At 46.4% G+C, this 27,038-nt stretch overlaps 1 protein-coding gene across 6 annotated transcripts in view; it reads left to right on the plus strand.

Moving 5' to 3' along the window:
- Positions 1-27,038, plus strand: part of LOC125988695 (dnaJ homolog subfamily C member 5) — a 69,856-nt gene that overhangs the window by 10,647 nt on the left and 32,171 nt on the right. The window contains exons 2-3 of one of the 6 annotated variants that reach the window (XM_049754321.1): positions 22,547-22,634; positions 23,253-23,423. The exons of 2 other annotated variants lie outside the window; for them this stretch is intronic. The gene's annotated coding sequence lies outside the window, so the exon portion shown is untranslated. Of the gene's footprint in view, positions 1-19,500; positions 19,831-22,546; positions 22,635-23,252; positions 23,424-27,038 lie in introns of all 6 variants that reach the window. 3 more of the 6 variants (XM_049754323.1, XM_049754320.1, XM_049754318.1) reach the window with 3 other exon arrangements.

Below are 27,038 nucleotides of genomic sequence, written 5' to 3' on the forward strand. Positions count from 1 at the left end.
TGTTCAGTGCAGTTACCACCCCAGACAGCGATGCAACTGGTGATGACGCTCTCAATAGTGCCACGGTAGAATGTAGACAGGACTGCCTGAGGAGCACATGCACGCCTGAGCTTCCGCAGGAAGTACAGGCGGCGCTGAGCTTTCTTTGCCAGTGACGAGGTGTTTGCGGACCAGGAGAGGTCCTCACTGATGTGCACCCCCAGGAACTTGGTGCAGCTCACCCTCTCCACCACAGCACCATCGATGATCAGCGGCAGGTGTGTTGTGTGACCCTTCCGGAAGTCAACAATGATTTCCTTGGTCTTATTAACGTTCAGCAGGAGGTTGTTATCCCTGCACCACGTGGTCAGAAGGTCAACCTCCGACCTGTACCGAGTCTCGTCGCCCTTTGTGATGAGACCCACCAGAGTCGTGTCGTCAGCAAACTTCACTATGCGGTTGTCGCTGTAGGTCGCAGTGCAGTCATGCGTCAGCAGGGTGAAGAGTAATGGACTGAGCACGCAGCCCTGGGGGGCCCCCGTGCTCAGCGTGATGCTGGCGGAGATTTTGTCGCCAACACGCACCACCTGAGGCCTCTGACAGAGGAAGTCCAGTATCCAGTTGCAAAGGGAGGTACTGAGGCCCAGCTCGTCGAGTTTGCAGATGAGTCGCTGCGGCACAATGGTGTTGAAGGCAGAGCTGAAGTCCACAAACAGCAACCTCACATATGAGTCCTTTCTCTCCAGATGGGTGAGGGCCGAGTGGAGGGCAGAGCAGATGGCATCCTCAGAGGACCGCTTGGCACGGTACGCAAACTGGAAAGGGTCAATGGTGGGGGGGAGAACGGACTTGATGTGCTCCATGACCAGCCGCTCAAAGCACTTCATGATGATGGGCGTCAGTGCCACAGGGCGGTAGTCATTGAAGCAGGACGGTGCAGGTTTCTTCGGCACAGGAACGATGGTGGCAGCCTTGAAACACGAGGGGACGATGGCCTGCTGCAGGGAAACGTTAAAGATGTCCGTGAAGACACCCGACAGCTCCCCAGCGCAGTCCTTCAGCGCTCGACCCGGGATGTTGTCAGGGCCCGCCGCCTTACGGGTGTCAATAGCGGCAAGCGCCCTCCTCACACCGTCGGCAGAGAGGCGCAGGGGCTGCTCGTGTGGGGGGGGAGTGGTCTTCAGCGGGCAAGTGCTGTTCTGGGCGTCGAAGCGAGCAAAGAAGCGGTTCAGATCGTTCAGCAGACGGACGTCGCCCTCACAGCTCCTCGGCGCGGGCTTGTAGTCCGTGATGGTCTGAATGCCCCGCCAAAGGCTACGTGCGTCCTTGCTGTCCTTGAAGTGGGTGGAGACCTTGCACGAGAACGCCTTCTTCGCTTCTTTGATGCCTCGGGACAGGTCGGCCCTCGCTGTCCTCATGTATTGATCCATGTGCCTGCTGATCTTATCTGATAGTATGCCCGACATCAGCTTCCATGTTGTGGAGAGGCAGGTGATTGGCCGGTAGTTGGATGGGACTGTACCCTTTGATGGATCCTTCTGGATCAGGATCGTACGCCCTTGGGTTAGCCATTCAGGGTGAGTCCCATCCCTTAGCAGCTGGTTCATTTGTGCTGCCAGGCGCTCATGGAGAGTTGTAAGTTTCTTGAGCCAGTAGCTGTGGATCATGTCAGGGCCTGGTGCTGTCCAGTTTTTCATTCCTGAGACTCTTCTCTGGATGTCTGCCGCTGTGATGGTTACTGGGTTCTGTTCAGGGAGCTTGCTGTGGTCCTTTCTCAGAGCCACCAGCCACTGTGCATCCTTCTTATGTGATGCCTCCCGCTCCCATATATCCTTCCAGTACTGTTGAGTTTCCAGCCTTGGTGGGTCTGCTCTGCTATTATTCCCCTGCCACTGAGCGTACACTTTCGCTGGTTGTGTTGTGAACAACCTGTTTATTCGTCTGGCTTCATTCTCTCTTGTGTACCTCTTTAGGCGGCTGGCCAAGGCTTGGAGTCTTTGTTTGGCAGTTTCGAGTGCTTCAGGTATGATGGGCATATGGCTGTATTTCTTGGGAACTTGCTTTTTCATTGCACCTTTCTGGGCCTCTGTCATTTGGCTCACTTCTCTCCGTGCTATCTTGATTTTGGCCTCCAGCCTTCTCTTCCATGGTGGGCACTGTTGTGGTCGCATATGGTCATTCTTCTTGTAGCCAAGCATTTCTAGGATCACTGCTGCTGAGGTGTATATCAGCTCATTGGTTTCAGTGATGGTAGCCGTAGGAATTGTTGTCAATGCTGCATTCACATCTTCTAGGAGACTTTCTGAGGGTACTTCACTTAGCCTCTGCAGTGTGTATCTAGGTTCCCGAGCATTCATTCTCACCGTGATCTTGTTCTTCAGGTCAGTTGCTGCCTCGTTCAGCTTGATTGTGCTTATTGGGGTTTCGTACCCAACCTCTGGGCTTTTACATGGATTTACCTCGTCTCTGACCTGGTGCTCTGGTTGGCCTTCGCTATGGCATTTGTGTTGTATCTCATCAATCTCGAGGTGTGATAGCAGGTGCCGTTTATGGATATTGGAACATTGAGCTACTAGTTGCTTGGCCAATAGTGTTGACTGTGGGTATTGAAGTTGCCATTGTTCCCGCATTCTCCGCATGTAACCCCTCTCGCTCGGGTTGCTGAAGTAGTAGCATTCCAACAGATCCTTATTCTCGCATCTCGCCCATTTGTGTCTTGTTCCAGTAGCCCATTTTTCATCAGGGTGCTCTGGTTCCCCAGCACCTGACGCAGACCTTGTTTGTCCGGGCGACGTCTGAGCCGGCATGTCTTTCGTTTCTTGTACTCTCATTATCTCTGAGGTAGGCGGTATCGTTAAGGGTCTTGCCTAAGGACCCACACTGACGGCTGGTAAGGTAATCGCTCATTGCTCATATTGTGCCCCTGCCGGGAATCGAACCCGGGTCTTCCGTTTGTAAGTCATGTCACTTACTGATTGAGCTAGTCAGCCGTATATGTATATATATATACACATACACAGTCAAACATCGGTTTTCGACCACAATCCGTTCCAGAAGGCGGTTCGAGAAGTGAATCGTTCGAATTCCGAATCTATTTTTCCCATTACAAATAATGGAAAAAAATTTAATTCATTCCAAGACAAAAAACCCCGCCTTTTTTAAGCATTTTTTCCTTTGCGCATTTTTGTCTGATTGCACAACTGCAGGGCACCACCGATCGCGCAACCGCAGCGCGCCGCTGACCGCGCAACTGCACCGCGCTGGTTGCATTATTGTGACAGAGCCGTCGCTGAAATTTAGAAAATATTTTTAAAGTCCTGATGTACTTTCCGAAATTTTAGTGCGCAGGGAGCTTAATTTGGTCTGATCGCGCGCCGAGCATTGCTTTAAGAGCGTCTTTGTGTTTTAGGATGGCTTTACTGCTCCCACTTGCTTTCTTTGGAGGCATGATTAGGGGTTAATACAATCCTCAAAGTAACAAAAATACAATAACAACGAACGGAATCAGTCGGCATCCGTGTCGCGTGGTCTGGTTTTCTCTGGTCCTCTCGGCTCATCTCGCGAGGTTCGACCTACGAATTTTTGTTCGACAACTGAAGCAAAAAAATCTCAAAATTTTCGATCAAATTCCGATATATATATATATATATATATATGTATGTATGTAATGTATGTATGTATATGTATATATATGTATATATATGTATATTCCGCCACGGAAGTACAAGCCGAAACATGTCAGATAATGCAACCTAAATTTCTTGTTTGTGATAAAAGAACCAGTAAAATAATTGACAAGCGAAAACAAAATGAACATAGTACAATTATATTTTAATCTTTGTTTTACTTACTAGACAAAGCACGGCTCAGAAGACCCCATATGACGAGTAAAATATATGGACCTAATTTTCCCTCGCCCGGACGCGGGTCACCGGGGCCCCCCTCTGGAGCCAGGCCTGGAGGTGGGGCTCGAAGTCAAGCGCCTGGTGGCCGGGCCTTCGCCCATGGGGCCCGGCCGGGCACAGCCCGAAAAGAAAACGTGGGTCCCCCTTCCCATGGGCTCACCACCTGTAGGAGGGGCCAAAGGGGTCGGGTACAAAGTGAGCTGGGCGGCGACCAAAGGTGGGGACCTTGGCGTTCCGATCCCCGGCTGCAGAAGCTGGCTCTTGGGACATGGAATGTCACCTCTCTGGCTGGAAAGGAGCCCGAGCTGGTGTGTGAGGCAGAAAAGTTCTGACTAGACATTGTCAGACTTGCTTCCACACATAGTTTGGGCTCTGGTACAAGCCCTCTCAAGAGGGGCTGGACTCTCTTCCACTCTGGAGTTGCCCACTGTGAGAGGCGTCGAGCAGGTGTGGGCATACTTATTGCCCCTTGGCTGGGCGCCTGCATATTGGGGTTCACCCCGGTGAACGAGAAGGTAGCCTCCCTCCGCCTTCGGGTAGGGGGACGGGCCCTGACTGTTGTTTCTGTCTATGCACCAAACAGCAGCTCAAAGTACCCACCCTTCTTGGAGTCCCTGGTGGAACTGTTGGAGAGCGCTCCTTCTGGGGACTCCATCGTTTGGACACTCGGGTGAAGAGAGGGGCGGAGCTGTCAACTGATCACCACCTGGTGGTGAGTTGGCTCCGATGGTGGGAGAAGATGCCGGTCCGACCTGACAGACCCAAACGCTCTGTGAGGGTCTGCTGGGAACGTCTGGCAGAATCCCCTGTCAGGAAGAGCTTCAACTCCCACCTCCAGCAGAGCTTTTCCCACATCCCGGGGGAGGCAGGGGACATTGAGTCCGAGTAGACCATTTTCCACGCCTCCATTGTTGAAGCAGCCGACCGGAGCTGTGGCCGTAAGGTGTTTGCTGCCTGTCGTGGAGGCAATCCCCGAACCCGCTGGTGGACACCGGCGGTAAGGGATGCCATCAAGCTGAAGGAGTCCTATTGGGCCGTTTTGGCCTGCGGGACTCTGGAGGCAGCTGACAGGTACCGGATGGCAAAGTGGAAAGCGGCTTCGGCGGTTGCTGAGGCAAAAACCGAGGTGTGGAAGGAGTTTGGCGAGGCCATGGAGAATGACTTCCGGACGGCTTCGAGGCAATTCTGGTCCACCATCTGGCGTCTCAGGAGGGGGAAGCAGTGCGCCGTCAAAACTGTTTACAGTGAAGATGGCGTGCTGCTGACCTCGACTCGGGACGGCGTGAGTCGGTGGGGAGAATACTTCGAAGACCTCATTTCCACTAACACGCCTTCCATTGTGGAAGCAGGGCCTGGAGAGTCTGAGGCGGACTCTCCAATCTCTGGGGTCGAAGTCACTGAGGTAGTTAAAAAACTCCTCGGTGGCAAGGCCCCGGGGGTGGATGAGATTCGCCCGAAGTTCTTAAAGGCTCTGGATGTTGTGTGGCTGTCATGGCTGACATGCCTCTGCAGCATTGTGTGGACATCGGGGACGGGGCCTCTGGATTGGCAGACTGAGATGGTGGTTCCCCTCTTTAAGAAGGGATACCGTAGGATGCGCTCCAATTACAGGGGAATCACACTCCTCAGCCTCCCTAGTAAGGTCTATTCAGGGGTGCTGGAGAGGAGACTCCGTCGGAAGGTCGAACATCGGATTCAGGAGGAGCAGTGTGGCTTTCGTCCTAGCCGTGGAACAGTGGACCACTTCTGCACCCTCGGCAGGATCCTGGAGGGGGCATGGGAGTTCGCCCAACCAGTCCCACATGTGTTTTGTGGACTTGGAGAAGGCGTTCGACCGTGTCCCTCGGGAGGTTCTGTGGAGGGTGCTTCGGGAGTATGGGGTGCCGAGCCAACTGATAAGGGCGTTTCGGTCCCTGTATCACCGATGCCAGAGTTTGGTCCGCATTTCCGGCAGTAAGTAGGGTTTGTTCCCAGTGAGGGTTGGACTCCGCCAAGGCTGCCCTTTGTCACAGATTTTGTTCATAATTTTTATGGACAGAATTTCTAGGCGCAGCCAAGGCGTTGAGGGTGTCCGGTTTGGGGATTGCAGCATCACGTCTTTACTTTTTGCAGACGACGTGGTGCTGTTGGCTTCTTCAAGCCGTGATCTCCAGCTTTCACTGGAGCGATTCGCAGCCGAGCGTGAACCGGTCGGGATGAGGGTCAGCACCTCCAAATTCAAGTCCATGGTCCTCAGTCGGAAAAGGGTGGAATGCCCTCCGGATCGGGGATGAGATCCTGCCCCAAGTGGAGGAGTTCAAGTATCTTGGGGTCTTGTTCACGAGTGAGAGCAGGTTGGAGCGCGAGATCAACAGGCGGATTGGTGGAACGTCGGCAGTAATGCGGACTTTGTACCGGTCTGTCGTGGTGAAGAGAGAGCTGAACCAAAAGGCAAAGCTCTCGATTTACCGGTCGATCTATGCTCCTACCCTCACCTGGTCACGAGCTATGGGTCGTGACCGAAAGAACAAGATCCAGGATTCAAGCGGCCGAAATGAGTTTCCTCCGCAGGGTTTCCGGGCTCTCCCTTAGAGATAAGGTGAGAAGCTCGGTCATCCGGGAGAGACTCGGAGTAGAGCCGCTGCTCCTCCAAGTTGAGAGAAGCCAGATGAGGTGGCTCGGGCATCTCATCAGTATGCCTCCTGGACGCCTCCCTGGGGAGGTGTTCCGGGCATGTCCCGCCAGTAGGAGACCCCGGGGACGACCCAGGACGCGCTGGAGAGACTGTCTCTCAGCTTGCCTGGGAACGCCTTGGGATCCCCCGGGATGAGCTGGATGAAGTGGCTGGGGAGAGGGAAGTCTGGGAGTGCCTCCCAAAGCTGCTGCCCCCACGACCCGACCCCGGATAATCGGAAGAAGATGGATGGATGGATGTTTTATTTAATGTAGCAAACTGGCATGGATTGCAATATGAAAATGGTAAAGTTGACCAATGTATATACTGGTAGGTGCTTAGAACTAGTGGTATCTTGGTGTGTAGAGATATATCCATTATTAATTTAGTAGCCAATAATGTCTGCTTTTAAATTGTAATAAAAGGGAATTTGATCAAAGTGGTGATGGTGTTTTACATTATACATTACATTATCAGATTAGCTGCCTTTTCTTAATTATACGAGAAGCCTTTTAAATAATTATGGTGTATGTTTCTGATTCAAGTGGTGATGGTTATTCATGTCAAACAGGTTATGGTATCCCCTCCGCGAGTCGTCACCTTATCGTGGTGGAGGGGTTTGCGTGCCCCTATGATCCTAGGAGCCATGTTGTCGGGGGCTTCATGCCCCTGGTAGGGTCACCCATGGCAAACGGGTCCTAGGTGAGGGGCCAGACAAAGCACGGCTCACAAGCCCCTTATGATGAGTGATATAAATGGACTTAGTTTTCCCTCGCCCGGACGCGGGTCACCGGGGCCTCCCTCTGGAGCCAGGCCTGGAGGCGGGGCTCGAAGGCGAGCGTCTGGTGGCCGGGCCTTCGCCCATGGGGCCCGGCCGGGCATAGCCCGAAATGGAAACGTGGGTCCCCCTTCCCACGGGCTCACCACCTGTGGGAGGGGCCGAAGGGGTCAGGTGCAATGTGAGCTGGGCGGCAGCCAAAGGCGGGGACCTTGGCGGTCTGATCCCCGGCTGCAGAAGCTGGCTCTTGGGACATGGAATGTCACCTCTCTGGCTGGAAAGGAGCCCGAGCTGGTGTGCGAGGCAGAAAGATTCCGACTAGATATAGTCGGACTAGCCTCCACACACAGTTTGGGTTCCGGTACAAGCCCTCTCGAGAGGGGCTGGACTCTCTTCCACTCTGGAGTTGCCCACGGTGAGAGGCGTCGAGCAGGTGTGGGTATACTTATTGCCCCCCGGCTGGGCGCCTGCACATTGGGGTTCACCCCGGTGAACGAGAGGGTAGCCTCCCTCCGCCTTCGGGTGGGGGGACGGGTCCTGACTGTTGTTTGTGTCTATGCACCAAACAGCAGCTCAGAGTACCCACCCTTCTTGGGGTCCCTGGAGGAAGTGCTGGAGAGCGCTCCTTCTGGGGACTCTATCGTTCTACTGGGTGACTTCAATGCTCACGTGGGCAATGACAGTGAGACCTGGAAGGGCGTGATTGGGAGGAACGGCCCCCCTGATCTGAACCCGAGCGGTGTTCTATTGTTGGACTTCTGTGCTCGACACGGATTTTCAATAATGAACACCATGTTCAAACATAAGGGTGTCCATGTGTGCACTTGGCACCAGGACACCCTAGGCCGCAGTTCGATGATCGACTTTGTAGTCGTGTCATCGGATTTGCGGCCGCATGTTTTGGACACTCGGGTGAAGAGAGGGGCGGAGCTGTCAACTGATCACCACCTGGTGGTGGGTTGGCTCCGATGGTGGGGGAAGATGCCGGTCCGACCTGGCAGACCCAAACGCTCTGTGAGGGTCTGCTGGGAACGTCTGGCAGAATCTCCTGTCAGGAAGAGCTTCAACTCCCACCTCCGGCAGAGCTTTTCCCACGTCCCGGGGGAGGCGGGGGACATTGAGTCTGAGTGGACCATGTTCCGCGCCTCCATTGTTGAGGCGGCCGATCGGAGCTGTGGCCGTAAGGTCGTTGGTGCCTGTCGTGGCGGCAACCCCCGAACCCGCTGGTGTACACCGGCGGTAAGGGATGCCGTCAAGCTGAAGAAGGAGTCCTATCGGGCCGTTTTGGCCTGCGGGACTCCGGAGGCAGCTGACAGGTACCGGATGGCCAAGCGGAACGCGGCTTCGGCGGTTGCTGAGGCAAAAACCCGGGCGTGGGAGGAGTTCGGTGAGGCCATGGAGAATGACTTTCGGACGGCTTCGAGGAAATTCTGGTCCACCATCCGGCGTCTCAGGAGGGGGAAGCAGTGCAACGTCAACACTGTTTACAGTGGGGATGGCGTGCTGCTGACCTCGACTCGGGACGTCGTGAGTCGGTGGGGAGAATACTTCGAAGACCTCCTCAATTCCACCTACACGCCTTCCATTGAGGAAGCAGGGCCTAGAGACTCTGAGGCGGATTCTCCAATCTCTGGGGTCGAAGTCACTGAGGTAGTTAAAAAACTCCTCGGTGGCAAGGCCCCGGGGGTGGATGAGATCCGCCCGGAGTTCTTAAAGGCTCTGGATGTTGTGGGGCTGTCATGGCTGACACGCCTCTACAACGTTGCGTGGACATCGGGGACAGTGCCTCTGGATTGGCAGACTGGGGTGGTGGTTCCCCTCTTTAAGAAGGGGGACCGGAGGGTGTGTTCCAATTACAGGGGAATCACACTCCTCAGCCTCCCTGGTAAGGTCTATTCAGGGATGCTGGAGAGGAGGGTCCGTCGGGAGGTCGAACCTCGGATTCAGGAGGAGCAGTGTGGCTTTCGTCCTGGCCGTGGAACAGTGGACCAGCTCTACACCCTCGGCAGGATCCTCGAGGGTGCATGGGAGTTTGCCCAACCAGTCCACATGTGTTTTGTGGACTTGGAGAAGGCGTTCGACCGTGTCCCTCGGGAGGTTCTGTGGAGGGTGCTTCGGGAGTACGGGGTGCCGAGCCAACTGATAAGGGCGGTTCGGTCCCTGTATCACCGATGCCAGAGTCTGGTCCGCATTTCCGGCAGTAAGTCGGATTCGTTCCCAGTGAGGGTTGGACTCCGCCAAGGCTGCCCTTTGTCACCGATTCTGTTCATAATTTTTATGGACAGAATTTCTAGGCGCAGCCGAGGCGTTGAGGGGGTCCGGTTTGGGGACCTCAGCATCGCGTCTCTGCTTTTTGCAGATGACGTGGTGCTGTTGGCTTCTTCAGGCCGTGATCTCCAGCTCTCGCTGGAACGGTTCGCAGCCGAGTGTGAAGCGGTCGGGATGAGGGTCAGCACCTCCAAATCCGAGTCCATGGTCCTCGATCGGAAAAGGGTGGAATGCCCTCTCCGGATCGGGGATGAGATCCTGCCCCAAGTGGAGGAGTTCAAGTATCTTGGAGTCTTGTTCACGAGTGAGGGGAGGATGGAGCGTGAGATCGACAGGCGGATCGGTGCAGCGTCGGCAGTAATGCGGACCCTGTACCGGTCCGTTGTGGTGAAGAGAGAGCTGAGCCAAAAGGCAAAGCTCTCAATTTACCGGTCGATTTACGCTCCTACCCTCACCTATGGTCACGAGCTATGGGTCGTGACCGAAAGAACGAGATCTCGGATACAAGCGGCCGAAATGAGTTTTCTCCGCAGGATGTCCGGGCTCTCCCTTAGAGATAGGGTGAGAAGCTCGGTCATCCGGGAGAGACTCGGAGTAGAGTCGCTACTCCTCCACGTTGAGAGGAGCCAGATGAGGTGGCTCGGGCATCTTATCAGGATGCCTCCTGGACGCCTCCCTGGGGAGGTGTTCCGGGCATGTCCCACCGGTAGGAGACCCCGGGGACGACCCAGGACGCGCTGGAGAGACTATGTCTCTCAGCTGGCCTGGGAACGCCTTGGGATCCCCCGGGATGAGCTGGATGAAGTGGCTGGGGAGAGGGAAGTCTGGGAGTCCCTCCTGAAGCTGTTGCCCCCGCGACCCGACCCCGGATAAGCGGAAGAAGATGGATGGATGGATGGAGGTTATGGTATTTAGATTACATTATGGAAAACCGCGTTTTGTGATACCCATGATAATGTAAAATGCTGTTGAGTGAAATACTTGCATAGTGTTTTTAGCAATGTATGTTTTGTAATTTATCATTTTTAATCATACAACTAGCCTTACATTTGTCAAGAGACTAAAAGGCTATGATCCATGGGGAAACTTCTTAATACATGTGTATGAGAGAATCTAATGACAACTCCAGTGATTTATTTAGCTGATCATTCACATAAAATATTGATAACTTTTAAGTCAAAATTATCAATATTGAATAATTATTCATCAATATATGATATTCATGTGAACTATTGTTTGTAGCTGCAACTCTAAAAATGTTAGCTATGAGTAATATTTCAGTGACAGCAATCCTGGATAAAGAAGTGACATAACTATTTGATTTTTATGATGACATGCTGGCCGTATACATATTTGTTTTTGGCTACGTGTAGATTTCATTTATTGATTTAGATCAGTGTATGAGAAGCATTTTAATGAAATGTAATGCTTCTTATATTTATTTACAGGCAATGGTTCTTGGTGTAGTTGCACAACACAATCTCCCTCTGTCCATGGCACCTGTAATGATTGATCTTGCAAAGGAACTTGCCCATGACAAGAAGGCGTTAGACAATATGACTATGGATCGGACAACTGCGTCCTATCGTATGAAGAACGGTCTTGCAAAAACACTTCTTGGCAGAACACTTGAGAACATCCGGAACTGCCATTTTTTTCTCAACATTGATGAGAGCATCAGCAACAACAACAAGAGGGTGCTTGCTATTCTGGTGAATTATTTCTCAAAATCGGAAGGAAAGGTGGTGCTAGAGCACAGGTGTCAAAGTCAAAGCCTGGGGGCCTGATACGGCCCGCCACATCATTTTAGGTGGCCCGCGAAGACAAATTGTGCATTGAATTCACGTCAATTCCAAAATTTCAAATTGTTTAAAAAAATAGATAGTTAGTAATTTTTTTATCACCAATCATTTTTTAAATACTTTTTATTTTTAAATATTTGACTAATATTTGACTAAACAGTTTTTATTAGTCTGTTTTGAAAACTAATTATTCGTCAGTTTGTTGTGTAGCCTATACTATAAATACAATATGAGACGTTTTAATGGCCATTTGAAGCAAACGATGACTATGATGCGGCCCGCGACAAAAATAAGTTTGACACCCCTGTGCTAGAGCTTCTGGCTTCATTGGAGGTGATAACTGTTCATGCAGAGTCTCTCCATAAGGAACCAAACCTTTTCGAAAAATTTGAAATACCATGGGCTAATCTGGTTTCCGTTCTGATGGACTCGTGCGCAGTCATGCGCGGATCAAAGAGTGGGCTGGAGACCCGGATCCGCAGTAATCAAGCACCCCATCTTCTGGATGTAAATGGGGACATTTGTCATCATGTACACAATGCATGTAAACAGTTTTGTTCAGTATTTGAACACTGGGCAGAAGGCCTGTTTACTGATCTCTACAACGACTTGAAGTGGTCTCCAGATCAAAGACAACACATGTCAGAGAGATATGACCTTCTACATATCAAATACACAGTGCCAGAACGCTTCGTGAATCACCGCTGGCTTTCTGCATATTATTTGTCTGTCAGCACTTTGAGGATCTGGGATGCTTTGCAGGTGTTTTATTATGCCTTTGTGTCTTCTGACCTGAAGCCTGTGTATCATGGCATAATGCTGGAGATTTATAGAAGAAAGAATGTCAGTATCAGTAGCAGACAGAGAATCAAAGAAATCACAGAATCCCTGTCAAGGAAAAAGCTGACGGATGGTGGCAAAGCCAGGAAAGCCCACGTCAGTGACAAAGTCCTCTTCAAGGCCAAACGAAGTTATCTCACGATTCAGTTTTATCAGTCTGCTCTGCCAATCTTGAAAAGCTATGTCTGTCTTTTCCAGAGCACAGAACCACTAATCCGTATCGTCCATGACAAGCTTGAAGAGCTATTCGGTGATTTTTTGGCATGGTACGCCAAACCTGAAAGGATTCCGGCATCCTCCCGTGAGCTGAGAACCATGTATTTAGAAGATGCAGAGATTTTCTTACGAGAGAACGACATCTTCACAGGCACAGCTGTTCAAGCCATCATTAAAGACAGCAGAAAGGATGCACTTTATGAGGAAAGCCACCAGGGCATTCCAGGTATGCTGGAAGTACCTGCAAAAGAAGATGCCAATGAATAACAAGCTTCTAAGATCCATTTCGTGCATTGATCCTGCAGCTAGAGGGCATGCTGTGACATCCCAAGGCCTGAAGCAGCTCCAGGAAATGGTTGCAGTTTTGAATGAGGAAGAAAACGAGAGGTTTTCCTTACAAGTTCAACAGATGCAGTCAGATATCAACCTATCTTTGTACAAGACCTAGTGGTACAGTGTCCGCCCTGAGACTGGAAGATCTTGGGTTCAAACCCCGGCCGGGTCATACCAAAGACTATCAAAATGGGACCCATTTCCTCCCTGCTTGGCACTCAGCATTAAGGGTTGGAATTGGGGGTTTAGATCACCAAATGATTCCCGAGTCCGGCACCGCTGCTGCTCACTGCTCCCTTCTCCCCCAGGGGATGGATCAAAATCACACGGTGATGGGTTAAATGCAGAGGACAAATTTCACCACACCCAGATGTGTGTGAGACGATCATTGGGACATTAACTTTTAACTTTTTTTCTACAACAGTAAAGAGATGAAGGTGGATGAATGGTGGGCTAAGGTTGCTGTTTTTGACAAGTATGCTGCTGTCTGCAAATTGGTGTTCTCCGTTTTGAGCATCTTTCATGGACCGCAGGTCGAATCATCTTTTAATACTATGGATGACATCATGGACATTACATCATGTCGTATGACTATAGAGACTTATAGTGCCATTCAAACAGTGAAGTACCATTTGAAAATTAGGGATTCATCTGCTGTCACTTATTTCAAGAGAAAGGATAATCAGCATGATGTTGTGGACAAGAAACTATTAATTTGCGAAAATATGCCAGTGAGTACAAAAAAGACTTCAAAAGAAAGAGAAGCCAAAAAAGAAAAGATGAGAAGACTACAGCTCAAGAACAAGAGTCAACTACAAAGCAAGGAAGAGGCAAAGCGCTGTGTTGCAAGGTCAGAAAGGAAAGCACTCAAAAAACACCATTCAAGACTTGCATCTAAATCTGCCACAGTTAAGAATATCACATCAACGCATGGTTTGACTACAGATACTACCACGCAGCACAAATCCACCAAAGGACACACATTGGTGCAATTTACATCAGTGCCCTCAATCTCAACAACTGCAAATCCTCATACAGGAACATACCAGTCCATCTCTGAAGCAGCAAATACATAAGGCCCAGTGCATCAACCACCACTAACTGTCTCCAGGCCATGTGACACCCAGTCCTCCACTACTAGAGCGCCACAACCCAGCACTTCAACTCCACAAGAAGACACTAATGTTCCCATTTCACAGCGTAAGCGTAAAGCCAGACTGAATGTGCTGGAAATGTTGATGAAGAAAAGAAAGAAAAATAACTAAACATTATGACTGCACAGCAGCATGTACATATTGATGTAAATATGTGTATATAAACTTTTGAATTAAACACATAGATTAACTCTCATTTTATTTTATTTTTGAGAAAGACTGGATAAAGCCGCTCACAATATGTGGTAAGGTACTTCAGTTTTTATATATTTGTCATATGTTTTGATTTATATGCTAAATCTTTATAATTTATCTTTCACAATTCATTTCCAAAAGATAGGTATTATGAGTGTTCTTTGATAACAAGATATGTGGTTGTAGATATATGTTGCAAAAAATTAACACTTTCCATTAAAAGGAAAAAAACTCCAGAATTGCTTGTGCCTTTTTGATGTATTATATTCACCTTGGTTGCCCACCAAGCAGGAATATTTTTTTAACAAAACTGTTGGAATTGAGTGATGAAATTAATGGTTTTGGGGTTGCTATACTGCCAAAATCCAGGAGTTTCCAGGAGGCAAAGTGTTGCCCCTGGCCCCCTGCGGCCACCAATGAGGGCATGCGGCACCCCAATAAGGGCATGCGGCTCCCGGACCCCGGCTACTTTTCAGTGGTATGTTCACTATTTTTTTTTTTTTTTTTTAAAATTCAGTGTTTTACCAGGTAAGCCAATTGAGAACACTTTCTCATTTACAGTATTTGCCGTTCTCATCCCTAAATAGATAGGTAGTCAATCCTTGAAGAGCCCCGGTGTGCATTGGAATAATAGGTTTAGTCGTTGGTTGAAGGATTCAGTTCCCTCCTTACATCTATTAATTCAATAACTTTAATTATACAATTAATTTTTTTGTTTGCGCACCCCTCTTGGGATATACACACTTTTTGGGTTCAATATGAAGTTTAGGTCCCCTCTGCATATAAGACTCCCCTGCGACAGATATAATCAAAGTAGCCACCTGTTCATAAAATGGAGAATTCGAATTTGATTCGAATTTTGGAGCATCATCATAAACATTCAAAAACGTAATCAATGAGTCTACTAATTTTCCCTTTCAAGAATGTACCGTCCCTCCATGTCTTTCTTTACAAACAGCGGCATAAAACTTTGTTTCCCGGATATTAATATCAAGAACCCCCCGTCTATGGCCTGCTTTGTATGATGATGAGAACTGGTGTGGGTTGTGGGTTTCTTGCAAAAACATTATTTCAATTTTGTCTCTTCAATTTTGTCAGAATCTTGGTTCTTTACCGGATTGATAAAACCACATTGTAAATTGCTAGATTAGTCATCTACATACTTCTAAAATGATAACAATAAAATGAACCATTGGTAACACCCCAACCTCTGCGCAAGAACACCGCAACCATTGCTCTTAAATGAGCAATTAAAAAAGTAAAAATCACAAAAGTTAACATCAAAAAGGCTTCCCCCTGTGGGGTCACGATATGGACCCTTGTATAGCCCTGGTAGTTATCGGACGTAAAGGTGTGTCCTCCCCCCTCTACTGATTGTGTAGGTCCTTTCTAAGTCTGTTTAACTCCATACCAGATGATTCCAAGCTTCCCTTTTAATGGCGCTATTGATAAAATAATTTAGAAAAAAGGGAAAAATTAAGAAAAAGAAAACTTTCACACTTTGAAAACACACACCTTGTCATTACCTTCTAAATGCAAGCCTTTACAATATCTCTCTAGGATGTGGAATTAAATTAATCCCCTCTTCAAATGAAAACAAAAGCAGTTAGGGTCTGTCCAAGAATATCGTATTTTTCGGACTATAAGTTGTGTTTTTTTCATAGTTTGGGTGGGGTGGCAGTTTATACTCAGGAGCGACTTATATGTGAATTGCGGTGCGGAGTATATGCGGCGGTGTTTTACATAAAGGACAAAGGATTCGATCACGGGATTTAATGACTTGGAGTGACAGAGATTGTTTGATGAAATTGTTTATAATCATATGGGCCTGTGGAATAATTTGAAGTGCAACCGCCGTCAGCGGCGTGCACCTGGCATTGTTGACATAAAGGACAATCGATGGATTTAATGATTTAGAGTGACACAGATGGTTTGATAATATTATTGATTATATAATAGTTATTTGATATATAATTTATATATTGTTATATGGGCCTGTGTAATAATTTGAAGTGCAACTGCCGTCAGCGGCGTGCACCCGCCGGCATTGTTGACATAAAGGACGGTCGATGGATTTAATGATTTGAAGTGACACAGATGGTTTGATAACTGTCAATGTTACATCAGGCCCGTTCTCAGCTTCGTTTGTGTATATGTCACGTCAGCATAACGTATCGTTTAGCCTTTTGTTGCTCGTCCATGTCTGTTCTTGGTGTTGGATTTTCTCGAATAAATTTCCCCCAAAATGCGACTTATACTCTGGAGCAACTTATATATGGGGTTTTTTTTCCACTTAATTGTGCATTTTATGGCTAATGCGACGTATATTCCGGAGCGACTTTTAGTCCGAAAAATATGGTGCTTTTTTTCCTCTTTCCAATGTTACCTCCTTTATTTTACTGTCTTTCCAAGTCTCTTCTCTTTGTAATCCCTTGGTCTCTTCTCTTTTTGGCTGTCCCTTGATCCTCGGCTGGTGCGCCAGATGAAGCGATGTACCTTCTCCAGCACTGAATCCGGACTTTTTGATGACATGCACCGGGAGCCCCCGTTTTGCCTCCATAGCCTTCTCTGCTGAGTTGTCCATCTGCGTAGAAGACTCTCAGCTTTTCTGGGAATGGGGTTTGGAAACTGGTGTTATTCTTCTTTAGCATTTTTTTCGCCTTTACATATTCCCAGTGTCACTTTCACACATCCGGCGTGTAGTAATGGTCTAAGTTAATTATTTTCCCATCCAGTTGAAAGCCCTGCTTTTGCCAAGCCAACTTCAGCAGCTCTTCTTTCATTCTGTCACCTGTGCTCTTTTGATATGTAATTCAAATGCCTCAAGGAGCGCCAAACCTTTTTGCAGCAATCACTCCACAAAGCCCATCGAGGGCCAATTCTCATCAGTTCCCTCTTTTACACCATGGATCCGTATATTCTCCCTTCTGGAACAGCTTTCGAGGTCTGCCATCTTGGCATCCAGGTGGATTTGCAACTGTAAAAGTTACGACACGACATCCTCAGGCCGCCACCCTCTTTTCCGCCTCTTCAATTATTGCGTTCGTCTTTTTCATTTCTTCCCGAATTCCATGTAATTGTCTTTTCTGAACTCTCTCAATTCCATCAGAATAAGGCCAAGCTCCGCTCGTTCCCTCGTCCCTTCCCTTCTTTCAGTCATGATGCGAATAGAGGAAGCGAGGGTAACTGCGTCCTCTTCTAAAAACTCCATCTGAAATGTTTTTACTCTTTGCTTTAGGCATTCCTACTGGTCAACTTTCCCACCACATTGTTTGACTACAATCACCTCTTTTTCAAGTTGTCTTGGGCATATTCAAACCTTGAGGTCGGGAGTGTGTTTCTCTGTCCGCCAACCAGCACTACCCCAAACCCCATATATATATATATATATATATATACGTATACGTATTATATATGTGACCCCAAACTTATATATACGTGCATAGCGAGTATGGACAAGTCATTGCTATTCTTGTTTATGTTCCTCCACGTGCCGACGCAGGAGTCACGTGTGACATAATCTACTTTTGGTTGCTGAACTGCAAACACAGCACCCGGAGTTGCTGCTGATCTCTGGGGACTTTAACCACGTGACATTGGACAAAACTCTACCTGCTTTCACAACTTGGTCCTGCTTTGACCTCATTATAAGACCAAAGTGAGGGGACTACCAAAGACCACTTGCTTGTTCAGGAAGTGATCACCTGAGTATGAGCAGTCTCTGAGAGATTGCTTGGGGACTGAGATGTATTGCTGGGGCCACACATTGAGAAAGTTGAGGAGGTTATTGACCTTACCACTGAGTACATTAACTTCTGTGGTTCCAGTAAGAAATGTGCACTGCTGTACTTACAACAAGCCTTGGACGACAAGTGGGATCAAAGGTGTCAGGTCTAAGAACCATCAGAAGTTATTCTACACCAGGGGTGAGCAAACTTTTTGACTGGCAGGCCGAATTTGGTTCTAAACTCTAGACCGAGGGCCGAACCAGGAGCAGATGGATGTAGTGTTTGTGTGAAGTAATAGAAATGACATGTAAAGGTCATTGTTTAAAAGGTTTGTACTAGGTAGTAGGTAGTAAAGCGTAGATATTCAAAAAAAGCTTTTTGAAAACAAATGCATTTATTAACAGCATTAAAAATATATTTCACCCAAAAACTACTATCAGTGATTCTCATTATATACGACACTGTTATTATGAATAATAGTTTCCATCACTTCAGGGCCTGCAGGTCAGATTTATGAAATATGTTTATCTAATGAAGCGAAATCAGATCAAACGGCGAACATTCTAACCAAATACATCATCTTGAAGAATCAGTGAAAGAATACATCTAAATAAAGTAATAAAGAAATCAACAGTATTGTTGGTCTCCATTTTTTGCAAGTGCATCATGGTCTGGAGTAAAATTTGTTGTGGTAATTCTTAGGATAGAGCCAAGGTGTCGGTCCATTAATCTAGATCTGTGACGGGCTTTGTTGACGTTCATGTGGCTGAACGTCTGCTCACACATGTAGATCGAGCCAAATTGTCCACTCTTTTTTTTAAACACTCGGCACTCAGTGTCCACCTTTCTTTTCCTCGGGCCAGTCATTTTAATGGAAGGATTCCAGGGGAAGGTTTGTGGGTGGCATTAGCGTAAAACTGTATCTGAAAGCTCAACGCGTGAATTACGAGAATGCTGACCTCACAGCCCACACTCAAAATTCGGCACTGATGGAAATAGAGTGCGGAGTGTGCCGGGTCCGTACTACTTAGTACATACACGCACTTCCAGGAGTAAATGCACGGACGGGCGCTTCCCCATCTATTGGGGAAACATAGTAATTGCAGGGAAAATGACCCCAAAAAAAGTTTAATAATAGAATTTATTCAGGTTTAGCGGGCCGGATTAAACGGCCCCGTGGGCCGGATGTGGCCCGCGGGCCGTAGTTTGCCTTCGTCTGTTCTACATACTATAACAAAGAGGAGAAGACAACCAGGATTGATTTACTCGCGAGAAGAAAAATGGAGAAAGGAAGCTGTTACAATCTCCATTAATTCTGAGTCCTTTCTCTGCGTACTCCTCTTTTTAAAGGCCTCCTGAATCGCCAGAAGCAGGCCTTCAAGGATGGTGATTAGCGGGAGTTTAAGCATAGGAGGCAAAATTGTGTTATAGGAAGAGGTTGGAGCAGAAGCTGCATAAGAACAGCATGAAGGAGGTGTAGGACGGAATTCGAGGTTGATAACTGGCTCCAGCCAAAAGCAGGGTGCCACCATTGGTGGAGGTGTAGAGAGGGTGATTCAGCGGAACGACTTCAACAGTTTTGATCACTTCCACTTGTCGACACCCTCACTCCTGACTGACCCTTCTGCTCCCTCTGCTCCATCACTGAGCTGCAGACCGGTGGACAATATCCTTCCATCCAGGGTGACGGCGGCTCAGGTGAGCGGAGAGCTGAGGAGACTCTGCCCCAGCAAGGCAGCAGGTCCAGATGGGGTATCTCCTCATCTGCTGAAGGCCTGCGCTCTAGGGCTGAATGACCCACGACAGCGCATCTTCAACCTGAGTCTGGAAAATGGTGTGGTGCCTCAGCTGTGGAAGACATCGTGTATCGTCCCAGTCCCAAAGAAACCACGACCTGCAGAGCTGAATGACTTCAGGCCAGTTGCGCTAACTTTGCATGTGATGAAGACTTTGGAGCGATTGCTGATTCACCGCCTCAGGTATGACATGCTCTCGACCCTCTACAGCAGGCATGTCCAAAGTCCAGCTCGCAGGCCAAATCCGGTCATATTTCATACGGCCCACAGCTTCGGTCTTATAATGTATCATTCATGGCCCGCCTGCACTGTGAAACTGGAAAAAAAAAAAAAATAAATAAATCATGAAACTTGAAACTAATTCCTCCTATTACCAAAAGGTGGCAGCACCAGCCCTCTCCGCTCATTTCTGACCATGGCGACTGCAAAGAAAACGAGGAAAGTTGACATTGAGGGCCGTCGCTTTCAAGAGAAATGGGAATTACAATACTTCTTCACTGAAAATCAAGGCTATTGCGTCTAATTTGTAAAGAGACTGTTGCCTTGTTTAAGGATTTCAACCTAAAGAGACACCATCAGACTAAACATGCTAACACATACGACAAGCTAACAGGGAGTGACTGCGCTGATAAAGTGAAGCAGCTCCAAGCTGAACTGGCATAACAGTGATTCATCACGTGGGGCTGTGAGTCAAAAGTAAATCAAAAGTAAAAATTACTTAATATTAAATATTACAAAGTGGCCATGTTAACATTGTAGAAGCTATGAACCTGTAGATGTGACACAAACTATTACTTTTTGTTAAATATTGTAAATGACGAGCAAAATTCACTTGTTTTAAGTTTTAATAATAACAGACAACTTTGCATTGCATTACTTTGCAAAAATAATTTTAAACTCTTGTAAATTAAATTATTTCATATTTCAGGCCTCATGTTATTCAATGTTATCTGACTCTTCAGATATGAATGTAAGGCAGAATTTGTGTTTTTAAAGTTGTTCACATCTGCCTGAGTGGCTTATATTTGGTTATTTTGTCATTTAAAAAATAAAAACAATTGGGACAATGAAATTTGTTTCATAACAGTATGTATTTGCATGAAATTTTTGTAGTCTGAAAATGTCTGAAAAAAGTATTGGCCCCTGGGCCCCTTCACTTTATCAAATCTGGCCTTCCTTGCAAAAGGTTTGGACACCCCTGCTCTACAGTTTGCGTATCACGAGAAGGTAGGAGTGGAGGATGCTGTGAGGATTACTTTCCTGAGCCTTTAACACCATTCAGCCTATGCTACTGAGAGACAAAATGTTGGAGAGGGCATAGAGCATGGACTGACAGGTAGACCTCAGAATGTGTGCATAGGCTGTAGGTCAGGCACTGTGAGGAGCAGCGTGGAAGGACCGCAGGGCATGGTGCTCTCTCATCTGTTTACCCTGTACACTTCTGACTTACAATACAACTCTGCCATTTGCGGACGACATTGCAATTGTTGGTTGTATTAGGGATGAACGGGAGGAGGAGTACAGGAGCCTGGTCCGGCACTTTGCCAGTTGGTGTGACTCAAATCATCTGCACCTTAACACCACCTAAACCAGAGAAATTTGTGGTGGACTTCAGCGTCCAGAGCCTGACGATCAACAGGGTCTATGGGGTTGATCTCAAATGACGTCACGTTTGCTCATAAATATTCAGCGGATGCGAGCAGTCGGATGAACATTGGAATGATGACTACAGCTGCACGCATCATTTTGGAGGAGGACGTACCAGGGGCGAAATTCCAACACGGTTTTATTGCCAAACATCGTGTAGGACAGTGCTTCTCAAATAGTGGGGCACGGGGGCGCGGTGCGATACTAAGGGGACGCGTGTGACACCAGGGAACATGCTTTTCTTTTAGCTGTACTAGATTAAAGGGTAATTAGGCATCCACTGCAGTAGGTGGGAGTGGCGGTAGCACTGGAAGAGTGTGCGCAAGTAGTAGTCACTCTACAGTGTAGAGCGCACGGAACATATGCACACACAGCACAGAGCAGGCGATAAAAAGTGCAGTGAGACACCATGCATAAATATTGAACAGGGCTGAAAACAACGGCGGAGAGAGACTGAGCTAAGAGAATTTAGAGTCACACGGAAGCTAAGACAAGCGTACGTAGCGCTCGGCTTCAGTGCGACTACGATGGGAGACAAGGAAAGACCGGTGTGTTTACTGTGCCTTACAATGTTGGCAGCGGACAGTATGAAGCCAAACAAATTAAGGCAGCACTTATAAAGTCATCGCACCCCAATCACGCTGATAAGATGCTTGAGGTTTTTCAGCGAAAACGCGCTGAATATTGCCAACAATCATCCCACTTTGTGAATGCTACTTCAGTCAATCAGCAAGCACTGTAAGCATCATAATAAAGGAGCGTACCAAATTGCTCAGTGCGAAAAAAAATCACACCATTGCAGAAGAGCTGACACCTGCAGCCATGGATATGGTCTCCGTCATGCTGCCTCATTTTGAGCATAAATTGTTTTATTCATTTTTGTTTTGTAGGTTAAAATATTTTACATATTGTGCTCCTGAGTTAATGTTGCTGATTACTTTGAATTGAGTATTATTTATTGCTATTATTTAATTTAATATTATGTATGTTTATTATTATTTTATTGTATTTTTCCAGCATAAAATGGCAGTTGGTCAAGAATGTTTATAGTTTAAATAATTATAATTTATTTTTAATTTCAGGCAAAGTGATGCACATTGAATCTGTTCTATTACAGACTAAAAACAATGTTATTAGTAGTTATTCTTTATTGTAAGTTGATCTTTCTTTTTTATTTATATTTTGTTTTCTTTAATGTTAGTAACATGGGGGGGCGCGAAATGTTTTCTTCTCCCGAGGGGGGCCATCACAGAAAATTATTGAAGTGTAGAACAACTCAAACGTTGGCTCACATGCAGAGGCCTCAAAGTCAGCGGGAAGAAAGCCGTTTTGGTAGAAAGGTAAGCTTTATTTTGCGATCGCTCTCTCACTCCGATAAGGTCCTGCTAGGTAACCTCGTGTTGCTGACTTTCCTGAAAATTAATCGACAAACATAGATAAACACGTTGGCCGACATGCAGAGACCTTAAAGCCAGCTGAAAGAAAGCTGTTTTAGTCGATAGGTAAGCTTTATTGTGTGATAGCTCTCTCACTCAGGTGAGGTCCTGCAAGCTAACCAAGCTAACCTCGTGTTGCTAACTTTCATGAAAATTAATCAACAAACATAGTGTGGAACAACTTAAACGTTGGCTGATATGCAGAGACCTTAAAGTCAGATGAAATAAAGCCGTTTTAGTCGATGGGTAAACTTTATTGTATGATAGCTCTCTCCGTCGTGAGGTCCTGCAAGCTAACCTCATGTTGCTAACCTTCATGAAAATTTAACATTTGGAAGTCACAACTTTGTTATTATGCTATCAATATTATTAGAAAATATTAGGAAGGGTAATGACAGTGTTCTGATAATGACGCAGCTAATGCAAGGGGGGAATATACTGGACCTTTACTGATGCATCTTTGAAATTGTTGATTGTTAGTTATTTTATAAATATACTGATCCATTCATTCTGTTTGCACAGATGCCAGCATGCGGTCAACCAAAAGCTTCCCATTGATCCATCTGTAGACGGCGGTGCGTGGTACGACGTAAAAGCTGCATCAACGTCAAGTTCAGCGAAAGAGGATCCTCAACCACTGGATGGAGATTGGAAAGATTTTCCTCACTGAGGCATTCCGAGACATCTAAAAATGTTGAGTTTGAAATAATAATCTAGTCCATTGGGAAAAATTGGGAAACGTGATTTATTCAATAAACAAGCTTGTGAATTTCAAATGCTGTATCTGTTTTTGTTCCAATGTGTTAATTATTTTGTGATTGAGCAATCATTAAAAGGTTTAAATGTTCAAATTTATCGACAAGTGTATTTCATGCAGGCATGTCGCACAAACGAAATTACATTCCTCTCTAATAAACAGTACCTATCAAAATTGGTATTGTGAAGCTGCCTCAATTTGTATAACGTGGTTCTTGAAAATTAACTAAGCAGCCAGCAACAAAAAACACTTGTGAAACACTGACTGCAGAGACAAGGGAATTATTTTACCTAGCAATCTAAATGTTTTATTCTCTCGATGCATTTTTCAACATGGATCAATCTCTGCGGTTGTGTCAGCATTGATTTGAAGATCAGCTGCCATCCCCTGTCGTTTGGCTGCTGGAGCTGTTTGGGGTCATCCCTCTCCTCTTATTCAAGATGAAGCTACTTGAGATGTACAATTTCTTCAAAAAGGAAACAGAAAAGTATTTAATTGCATTGTAGTACAGCCTTTAAGACAGTGGTCCCCAACCGTTTTTGCGCCACGGACTGGTTACATGTCAAAAATATTTTCGCAGACTAGCCTTTATATAAATAAATATTTTTTTATAAATAATACATTTATAATAAATATGATGAAATAAAATGATACGACTGTCATAAAAACAAGTATAAACGGCATAAAAATAAAACTCACCATTACGTTGAATTATTGGGAGCACTGAGCTTGTTTCTCAGAAACGATCCCATCTAGGCGTAAGAGAGTGGTCGTCCTCAGACGAGCTTCCATAGTAGAAGTTATACATTGTGCATTAGTAATGACTGTGGGGCGCAGCGCCTCACAGCATCCCCAATCCAACCCTTAATGCTGAGTGTCAAGCAGGGAGGCAACGGGTTCCATTTTTTTATAGTATTTTTGGTATGACTCGGCTGGGGGTCGAACCCACGACCTCCCAGTCTCAGGGCCGACACTCATACCACAAAAGACAATGACACCCGAAGTGGTTAAGGTTTGTCTTTTAATGCAGGATGTTTGGTCTCCATGTGCCGAAGCAGTTTTGAAGTTTTCATTGCCTCGTTAGCTAGCCTGTCGCCACATATTATGCAGAGTGGACTTGGCGCATCAGATTCACCTGAGGAGATAAATCCATATTTTAAGTAGGACTCCTTCCGTCTCCTCATTGGGCTTTTTTCCCTTTCCGAAGAAGCTTCCCAAACATCTTTGTTTCTTGCTCATTTTTGCTTTCGTGGGCTCGACTGAGGTGACATGTCACGTTACCGAGATGAGCGTCTTGACCTGAACCAACGGATGTAGTTGGGAGAGAATCGCCAATTTTTTTTACATTTTTCAAAATAAATTTTTACTCATGTTGGATTTTGTCCACAATTTAGGGAGCGCGCTATCTGCGCCTCACGGCAAAAGCCATTGCCAATCACCTGTTATCCAATTTACTCACTGCGTGCTCATTTGATTTCTTCAGATTTAGGAAAATGCTAAGACACTGAAGCAGAAATTAGACTTACACAGGTTGGTTGAGTTCAATCACAATTCTTGTTCAGAAAGCTCTGTTTTCAGGAAAGTACAATACAGCGCTGGGCCCTTCAAGAGCAGAAAGTCTCCATTCAGAAAAGGCAATGTTCAAGGTTCTTTGGTCAGCTTATATTCAGTTGCACATGCCAGTGTGGGCCGAGTTTGATGGGTGATGAGTCTTTGGGGCGGGGCAAGTTCGCAGGAGAGTCTGATTCCATGGGAGTGGGTGCTGGTTCGGTGAGAGCTGGTTCTGTGGGGTTGGGTGCTGATTATGGGCGATTCGATGCGTGGGGGCTGTTGTTTTCCTTTCCGTCTTTCAGCCTTGACGATCATCTTTGGCTGGGCTGTCTCCCTCTGGCACCTGCTGGTTGTATCTCCAAGTGACCTTCCTGTAAACATTCTCCTCCATTCTTGCACATACACTGTCGCACCTCATCCATTCATCATTCTTTCAATTTTGTCATTTTGTACGGAATTATGTGAGCTTTTGGCTGTGACATCATCAATTTATTAATATTCCCTGACTATATGCAAAGTTTGTACTCACCACTTACCATGTTTTTGTTTGTTTGTTCTTTTGATCTCCATGTACTTGCTTACGTCATCATATTCTTAGTTTAATCATGCTTTCAACCATATCTTTTCTTTTTTAGGCAAAATATTTCCCTCTGTCCAGAACGTTCAGTAGTAATCGAAAACTGGCGTCTAGCATTAGTCAACACATAAGATACAATCAAGCACTGAACATTTTTAGACGGCTTTGGCAGTGTCCGTGATTTAGAAAATCTTTGGAGGGAGCTTAAAATTCGAGTTGCCAGGCAACAACCTCGGAACCTGAATGATTTGGAGGCTGTCTGCAGGGAGGAGTGGGCCAACATCCCTGCCGAAATGTGCACAAAGCTTGTCACCAACTATAAAAACCGTTTGACATCTGTGCTGGCCAATAATGGCTTTTACATGCTGTTTGTCCAGGGGTTCAAATACTTGTTTTTCCTCATCAGACGGTTATCAATTTTTATAAATTCATATGATGTGAATTTCTGGAATTTTTGGGGGGATTCTGTCTCTCACTGTTAGAATGTACATATGATTAAAATAGTAGATTGTTGCATTCTTTGTAAGTGGGCAAACCTGCAAAATCAGCAAGGGGTCAAATACTTATTTCCCCCACTGTATATATCAGATCATAAAGTTATAAAAACCTTTCTCATTACCACTTATCAAAAATGCCTAGTTATGTCTTCTTTATTGATTTGGTGTGTAGGTATAATTATATGCTTAACATGTTTCTTTTATTTATTTAATATGTGAATATACTTGTCTGCTTATGTACTTTATTCAATGAGGTTTGAGCATATCTGTTTTTGTGGCTAGGCAGGACTTTTTGTATTTCGACCCAATTCCTTCACTCCCTACTGAGGTCACCAAAACCATTGATACCACCAGGGTCCCTCTGTTGGCACACCATGTCCCTCTGTGGAGCCGCTTCAAGTCCCTCTGTGGGGCCGTCAATGAGTGAGAAAAATAAATATAGATAAAATTCATACCCAGACATTTGTAAAAGGTGGAGAGTGGAAAGGCAATTGGCCTAGACGACATTTCAGTGACAGCATGGAACTATCAAGGAGAGGTGGCAGGGGAGATTCTTAAAAAGCGAGAAGATTCCTGGAAAGGTGCTGACTCCTATTTTTTATTTCAGGCCACGGCGATGCGCAGAACTGTAGTAGCTACAGAGGTGTTGTTATGTTGATTAAGCAAACCATGAAGTTATGGGAAAGAATGTTAGAAGCGAGGTTTGGAAATCTCTACTGGCCAAAATAATGGAGAGTGTGGCAGAGATGAAGATGTTGCAGGACATGCAGATGGTTGGTGTGACAGTACAGAAAGATATGGAAACGATTGCATAAATTATCCACCTGTTCCTAATTTGTTTCTAGTCTGTATGTTATTGTTCCAATTTTTTACATTTAATACTCTCCCACCTATTTGATCCTATCTGGTAAAGGTCTACAATTTAT

The sequence above is a fragment of the Syngnathus scovelli genome, chromosome 2, assembly GCF_024217435.2.
Source record: "Syngnathus scovelli strain Florida chromosome 2, RoL_Ssco_1.2, whole genome shotgun sequence".
NCBI lineage: Eukaryota > Metazoa > Chordata > Actinopteri > Syngnathiformes > Syngnathidae > Syngnathus > Syngnathus scovelli.